Raw genomic sequence first — 8,098 nt, forward strand, 5'->3', positions numbered from 1 at the left:
AAAGACCGCACCTCTCTATCATTAATAGTTTTTAAGATATTTACACATTTGTAAAAGTATGCCATTTTGGGCGGTACCGCCCAATCCGTCCCCAGAGGGTTAAAGTAAGAAAACTGGCTGGAACCTCCTCCAGGGGCTCGAAGGGAGCCTGGGAAAGGCCTTGGAGGACAATCGCCAGATCCCAAGTCGGAACCCTAGTGCGCATAGCAGGCTTCAGCCTCAATGTGCCGCGCAGAAAACGAGATACCAAAGGGTCTTTTCCAACAGACATTCCACCCAAAGGAATGTGGTAAGCACCTATGGCCGCCACATAGACCTTCAGAGTGGATGGAGATAGACCTGCAGTGAACCGATCCTGCAGAAACTCCAGCACTGTACCAACCGGGCAGTTAACTGGGTTCAGCTGACGGTCACTGCACCATGAAGTGAAAACCTTCCACTTCAAGGCATAAAGTTTTCTCGTGGAGGGAGCTCTGGATTGTAGAATGGTCTCCACAACCTCGGTTGAGAGACCTGACCCTATGAGCTGGGCCCCCTCAGAGGCCAAGCCCACAGGTTCCACAGTTCGGGACGAGGGTGAAATATCGAACTCGAATTCTGAACTCTCTCCAGAACTCCCGGGAGCAGAGCGATCGGGGGAAAAGCATACAAACGTAGCCTCGGCCACGTCTGTACCATCGCATCCAGTCCGAGAGGAGCTGGATGCGTGAGGGAGAACCAGAGTGGACAGTGAGACGTCTCTCGAGACGCAAACAGATCCACTTGAGCCTGGCCGAACTCCCTCCATATCAGCTCCACCACCTCGGGGTGGAGCCTCCATTCCCCGGGCCTCGGCCCCTGTCTCGACAGGATGTCTGCTCCTATGTTCTGGGCCCCCGGGATATAAGCTGCTCTGAATGAAAGCAGCTTGCCCTGGAACCACAAGAGGATTTGGTCCGCCAGTTTGCACAGTGGACGTAAACGCAAAGCCCCTTGATGATTTATATAGGCGACCACCGATGTATTGCCCGTGTGGACCAACACATGGTGGCCCCTGAGGTCTGGGAGGAAATACCTGAGAACAAGAAAAACGGCCATCATCTCCAGGCGATTGATATGCCAGGAGAGGTTATGGTCCCCCCAAAGACCCTGAGCCGAGCGTCCCTCTAGGATCGCCCCCCAGCCCGTGAGGGAGGCATCTGTCGTTAGCATCCTGCGACGACAAGAAGCTCCCAGCACGGGTCCCTGGGACAGGAACCAAGGTTTCTTCCACATAACCAGGGCACGTAAGCATCGCCGCGTAACCTTGATCATGCGAAAGGGGTTGCCCCTCGGGGAAAACCCGGTAACGCTTCCTTTTACAGTACAGTACTTACATGTACTTACAGTGTACTTACCTAGAAAGTACTGGCTAATATAAGGTAAGTACATGGGTTAGGGGTAGGTTTAGGGGTAGGTTCAGGGTTAGTACCTAGTTATTACCCAGTAATTATAATTACTATAATAAGTACATAGTAAGTACATGGGTAACAGGACTGTAAAAAGAAGCGTTACCGAAAACCCTTTGGTCCTGAGCCACCACTGCAAGGGTCTCATGTGCAGCAGGCCAAAAGTTATCACATTGGACACTGCTGCCATCAAACCCAACAGTCTCTGAAACTGTTTCACAGTAAGCGACTGGCCTAGCTTTATCCTTTTTACGGCTGACAGAATGGTCTCTATGCGTGCCGGAGACAGACGCGCCCGCATTGACATAGAATCCCAAACTACCACTAGATAAGTGGTCCTCTGTAATGGAGAAAGTACACTTTTCTTGGCGTTTAGCCGTAACCCCAGCTCTTTCATGTGGGCGAGGACGACATCTCGATGCCGAACCGCCAACTGATGCGACTGAACTAAAATCAACCAATCGTCGATGTAGTTCATGATGCGAATACCCTGCAGACGCAGAGGCGCCAAAGCTGCATCTATGCATTTCGTGAAAGTGCGGGGTGATAGTGCTAGGCCGAACGGAAGAACTCGATATTGGTATGCTTTGCCCCCGAAAGCAAACCTCAGGAACTTCCTGTGATATGGAAGGATGGAAATATGAAAGTATGCGTCCTTGAGATCTATCGTGACAAACCAGTCCTCGGATCTGATCTGTGGCACGATTTGTCTCAACGTTAACATTTTGAATTTTAGTTGCATGACTGATTCGTTCAGAACTCTCAAATCCAAAATGGGGCGCAACCCCCCATCCTTCTTCGGAACGATGAAGTAACGGCTGTAAAACCCGGTGTCCCTGCTGGAGGGAGGTACATGTTCTATGGCCCCCTTGTCCAACAGGTTTCTCACTTCTTGTTCCATTACCAGAACCTGGTCGGGGTCCACCACGGTGGGTAGGACCCCCATAAACCTGGGTGTATAATGAGGTGTTAACCACTCTGCTATGGGGGGGAACTGCCCTCGATGGCCTGCGCCCTCGGACGTCAGGACCTTTTCTTTGCAGCCTTTTTGGACATAATGACGGTCCTCAGATCCGTCTTACCCCTAGAAGGCTGCTGCTGAGCGGGCTTCCCGTGTCCCCAGTTTGGGACCAGGGGAAGCCACACTCTGTTTTTGAGTGGTTCGGTGTGAGGAGCTAGCTTTAGAAGTTTGGGTCAGCAGCCCCGGAGACATGAATCCGACGGGGGAGGAGTTTTTGAAATGCCGCCGCCTGTTGGCTGACTCCTGAAACCTCTCGACGACCGAATTAATGGCGTCGCCGAAGAGGCCAGAAGTCGAGATCGGCGCATCCATGAGGAAATGTTTGTCTTTCTCTTTAATATTGCTCAAATTCAACCATAAGTGCCTCTCAGTCGCCACCAGGGCTGCCATAGACCGGCCGATCGATTTAGCCATCTCCTTGGCGGCTCTGAGAGACAAATCTGTTGCCCGACGCAGTTCGCAAACTGCTTTCGGGCCAATACCCCCGCCCTCATCAAGATCTCCTTAAATCTCTGACTGGTAAGCCTGCAGCAATGACATCGTGTGTAGGCATGCTGCAGCCTGACCAGCAGCAGAGTAAGCTTTACCCACCAACGAGGAAGTGACTCTAACAGGTTTGGTGGGTAATACCGGGGCTTTAAGGGAAGATGCAGCCTCATGAGAGATAGCTCGCAAGCGTCTCTTCTACCTTTGGCATCTCCCCATAACCATGTTCTTTATACTGTGAAATAGCAGAATAATGAGATGTTTGTGCACTGTAAATTCTGTATGATACAGGTTTCTCCCACGATCTTGACATCTCAGTGTGGAGATAAGGGAAAAACGGAAGACCCCGGTGTTGAGGCTGTGCACGAGAGGGCAGGAAGCGTTCGTCGAGCTTACTTTTTGAACGAACGTCCTGCTTATCAGCTGGCCACTCTATATTTAATTTTTCAACCGCTCTCGTGACAACCTCAACGAGCTCCTCATACGCGTGAGACTGAGGTGGCGAATCCACAGACTCACGCATATCAACACTTTCAACATCCAATTCCTCAGAACTGGATAGTTGTAGTGTTGGTGCCTGTTTGGGAGCGGAAGAAACCGCAGCGCGTGCTTCCGAACCCTGATACAGTGCACTAGATCTGTCAGGTGAAGGCAGAGATAAGGCAGAGCCCGTCTCTAACCCCGCTGACAGATCCATTTGCGAACCCCAAGTCTGAAGCCTTCGCTGTGCCTCAGCAGCAGCGGGACCTGAGCCTTGGGGAACGCGAGCCTGGGCGTCCTCGCTAAAAAACGCCAGGCGGGATCGGAGTGTCCGCAAGGGAAGCACTTCACAGTGCTCACAGCCAGCGCCCTTGAGCGCTGACCGTGCATGCTCCTCTCCCAAACAAACAACACATAAAGCGTGTGTGTCCCCACCCGTTAAATAACGCGGGCAGGGGTGCACACACACTCTAAACTGCTGCTTGCTCGCCATATCTGAATATATATATATATATATATATATATGTATATATATATATAGAACAGACAACACCAAATAAACAGGGACAATTTCACACAGAGCACTTGTGAGGACACAGAAGCTGTCGCGGCTGGGTTTGAACCGGCTTATATAGTTTCCTGGTTCATGACGTCACCCGCATCTGACGTCCCGTCACACCATTGGACTGATTTTACATGTGCTTCCATACATCATCACGCAAAGCGTTCCCTTAGCGTCAATCGACGCAACGCGAGTTCCTTTGAAAGGGAAACCATGGACCAAACCAGTCAGCAACGAATCACAACATTAAAAACTTTGCTTTAAAACAAAAAAGTAATTGAAAATCAGACCAAAAATACAGAACAATAATGTGTACTTAACAGATTTAATGAGGTAAATAACTACAATCCCATGAAGCATTGAGAGTGAAAATAAAACATATGGATAAACATAAAACTATTGATTGAAATATGTTTATTCTGTATACAGAAGCAATATATTTTACATTTATTGCAAAATAGGCATTGATATACAAACATTTAAGTAGTTTGATAGCTGTTTGATAGCATCATTTGCAGCTCCTCCTGGGAGTGGGCCGTTTTTTTTTTTTTTTTTTTGGCGCAGTGTGCTTGTTTACTGGTGGAGATTATTTGCAGAATTATGGGTAATGTAGTGTTAAACATGATTATTTACCAATAAGTTGAAATAATGTGGGCTGATGACTTCAACAAAAGCATGTTTACCAGCAATGAACAACCCCGTAGTAGGTCTGTCTTTAACGGTTTATAAGTTGTCATTAAAAATCTATTCCCCTATCTGGAGAAAACAAATCGTACTCGGTTACTGACGTAACCTCGGTTCTCTCTAGAAGAGGGAACGAGTACTGCGTAATATCTTACGCTGGGGGAAAACGTCTCGGTTACGTATGTAACCCTAGTTCCCTGATAGGGAACGAGACGCTGCGTCAAACGCTGTGGAAACGCCCATGCGTTGTGCGTCATGAAGCACGTATGGAATCAGCCCAATGGAGAGATGGAACGTCATAGGCGGGTGACGTCATCGACCAGGAAACTATAAAGCACCCCAAAAACACAAGCGCATCAGCTTCTGATAGGCTTGAAGGAGCGCTTAACGGGAATGCCGGGAGTATGGCAGAACGACGCAGCGTCTCGTTCCCTATCAGGGAACTAGGGTTACATACGTAACCGAGACGTTCCCTTTCAAGGGAACTTCGAGCTGCGTCAAACGCTGTGGGAACGCGAATACCCACGTCGCCATAGGACCAAGTGACCGTCATGTGAGAACTAGCGCACAGAGGACGAGAGCACCTGTGCCCCAGGGGTAGAACTTAAGTCTAGGTCATAGAACTTAACAAAAGTATGCGGTGAAGACCATCCAGCCGCATCACAAACATCACTCAGGGAAACCCCCGACAATAGAGCTTTGGAAGCAGCCATACTCCTAGTAGAGTGGGCTCGAACAGCCAAAGGTGAAGGCTGACCAGCCGACTCATAAGCAAGTGAGATAGCCTCGACCACCCACTTGCTCATTCTCTGTTTAGACGCAGGACACCCTTTCCTGGGTGGCCCGAAACATACAAATAGTTGTTCTGATTTCCTCCACAGGGCAGCTCTGTGGACATAAGCGTCTAACGCCCTAACAGGGCAGAGTAAATTAAGTTTCTCCTGGTCCGATGACATAAATGGAGGAGGGGCTGGAAGACTGATGGAGAACCACAGATGACAATGCGTGGTCTCCTTGGAAGCGAATAGGTCCACCTCGGCACGACCGAAACTCAACCAAAGGAGCTCCACCACCTCGGGGTGGAGTCTCCATTTCCCCGGCCTCGGCCCCTGCCTCGACAGGGAGTCCGCTACCACATTTAAATACCCGGGAAGATACATTGCTCTCAGTGATAGTAGCTTCCCCTGGGACCACAGGAGGATCTGACGGGCCAACTTGTAAAGCCGGCGAGACCGCAGGCCCCCCTGATGATTGATATAAGAAACCACCGACGTGTTGTCTGACTGAACTAACACATGATGACCTCTCAGGTCTGCTAGGAAGTGCTTCAGAGCCTGAAACACCGCCAACATCTCTAGACAGTTTATATGCCATGAAAGATGATGGTCCTGCCACAGACCTTGGGCTGGACGACCACTCATGACCGCCCCCCACCCTGTGAGGGAAGCATCCGTCGTTAGCGTTACGCGACGACAAAGAGCCCCCAGCACAGGACCTTTGGATAGGAACCAAGTTTCTTTCCACATGACCAGAGCACGAAGGCAGCGCCGCGTGACTTTGATCGTGCGGAGCGGATTTCCCCTCGGGGAGAATCCCTTGGTCCTGAGCCACCACTGTAGCGGTCTCATGTACAACAGGCCGCAAGGTATAACGTTGGACGCTGCTGCCATCAGACCCAACAGTCTCTGAAACTGTTTCACAGTGAGTAGCTGGCCTAGCTTTATTTGTTTCACAGCTGAGAGAATCGAAGCGATGCGGGTCGGAGAGAGTCGCGCCCGCATCGAAACCGAATCCCAAACGACACCCAGAAAAGTGGTCTTCTGAGACGGAGATAGTACACTTTTCTTTGCATTCAGCCTCAACCCCAACTTTCTGATATGAGCGAGGACGACATCTCGATGCCGAACCGCCATCTGCTCCGTATGAGCTAAAATCAACCAATCGTCGATATAATTGAGAATGCGAATGCCCTGAAGCCTCAGAGGCACTAGTGCTGCATCCATGCATTTCGTGAAAGTGCGGGGAGATAAGGCTAGGCCGAACGGAAGAACCCTGTATTGGTACGCCTCGCCCCCGAAGGCGAACCTCAGGAACTTCCTGTGTTGTGGAAGGATGGAAATGTGAAAGTATGCGTCCTTTAGATCTATCGTGACAAACCAGTCCTCGGACCTGATTTGAGACACGATCTGCTTGATAGTGAGCATCTTGAATTTTAGCTTCCCTACCGAGCGATTCAACAGACGCAGGTCTAAAATTGGACGCAACCCCCCATCCTTCTTTGGAACGATGAAATATCGGCTGTAATAACCTGACTCCAAACTGGGAGGAGGAACCCGTTCTATAGCCTCCTTTTGAAGGAGCGTTTTCACCTCTTGTTCCATTACCAGAGCCTGCTCGGGGCCCACCACAGTGTGCAGAACCCCTCTGAATTTTGGTGGACGACACCTGAACTGGATAGCATAACCCTTTTCTACTGTCTGCAGGACCCAATGAGATATTCTTGGAAGGCTTTTCCACTCTGCCAGAAAATCTACTAAGGGTACCAGTCTCTCGAGACTGGCCTCTGGTGTAACTTGAGCAGCAAACACAGCGCCCTGTAATGGCACCGGCAGGGAACGACTGGTTTAACTGCTCTGAGACCCTCCTCAGAGGGAGCGAGCGTCCCTCGGGAAAGCGCTCGCTGGGACCGCCTACGCCCCGGCATAAAGGCGGGGTTGGCAAGACGGGCCCCTGAGGGCACCGAGGAAGAACGGGCCTTTTTACGGTAAAAGAGGTGAACACCTTTCCGCCTCGGTGGGGACCACCCTCAGTATCCTGAACGCCTCGGCGTCAGGACTTTTTCTTAGCCGAAGCCTTCTTAGCCAATATAACTGTCCTCAGATCAGTTCTATTTCCAGATGGTTTCGGCTGAGAGTGCCGCGACTGTGCCCACTGTCCAGCAGGGGGAACACGAGACGCGACACTCTGCTTCTGCTGCGCCCTATGTGACGAGCTCGTAGACAGCCGGGGCTGCTCCCGCCCAGCAGCCCCAGGGACGTGAACTTTTAATGGGATATATTTCTTAAAAGCGGCTGCTTGTTTTTTCTCTTCTTGGAATTTGTCAATAACAGAATTCACCGCATCACCAAAAAGACCCATTGGAGAGAGAGGAGCATCTAAAAGAAATTATTTTTCTTTTTCTTTTAAATTAGTTTGACACAACCATAAATGTCTCTCTGCGGCCACCAGGGCTGCCATAGATCGACCAATCAGTTTGGCCGATTCCCTGGTGGCACGCAGAGATAAATCAGCAGACTGACGCAATTCTCGAACCACGTCATTGGAAACCTCCTCACTCTCGCTCACATCCCTTAGCAGGTCAGCCTGGTATGCCTGCAAAATAGACATGGTATGCAGACATGACGCAGCCTGACCCGCCGCCGAATACGCTTTACCCAC

This window comes from Rhinichthys klamathensis, unplaced genomic scaffold, assembly GCF_029890125.1.
Source record: "Rhinichthys klamathensis goyatoka isolate OS25496 unplaced genomic scaffold, OSU_Roscu_1.1 h1tg000090l_1, whole genome shotgun sequence".
In the NCBI taxonomy this organism is placed as follows: Eukaryota; Metazoa; Chordata; class Actinopteri; order Cypriniformes; family Leuciscidae; genus Rhinichthys; species Rhinichthys klamathensis.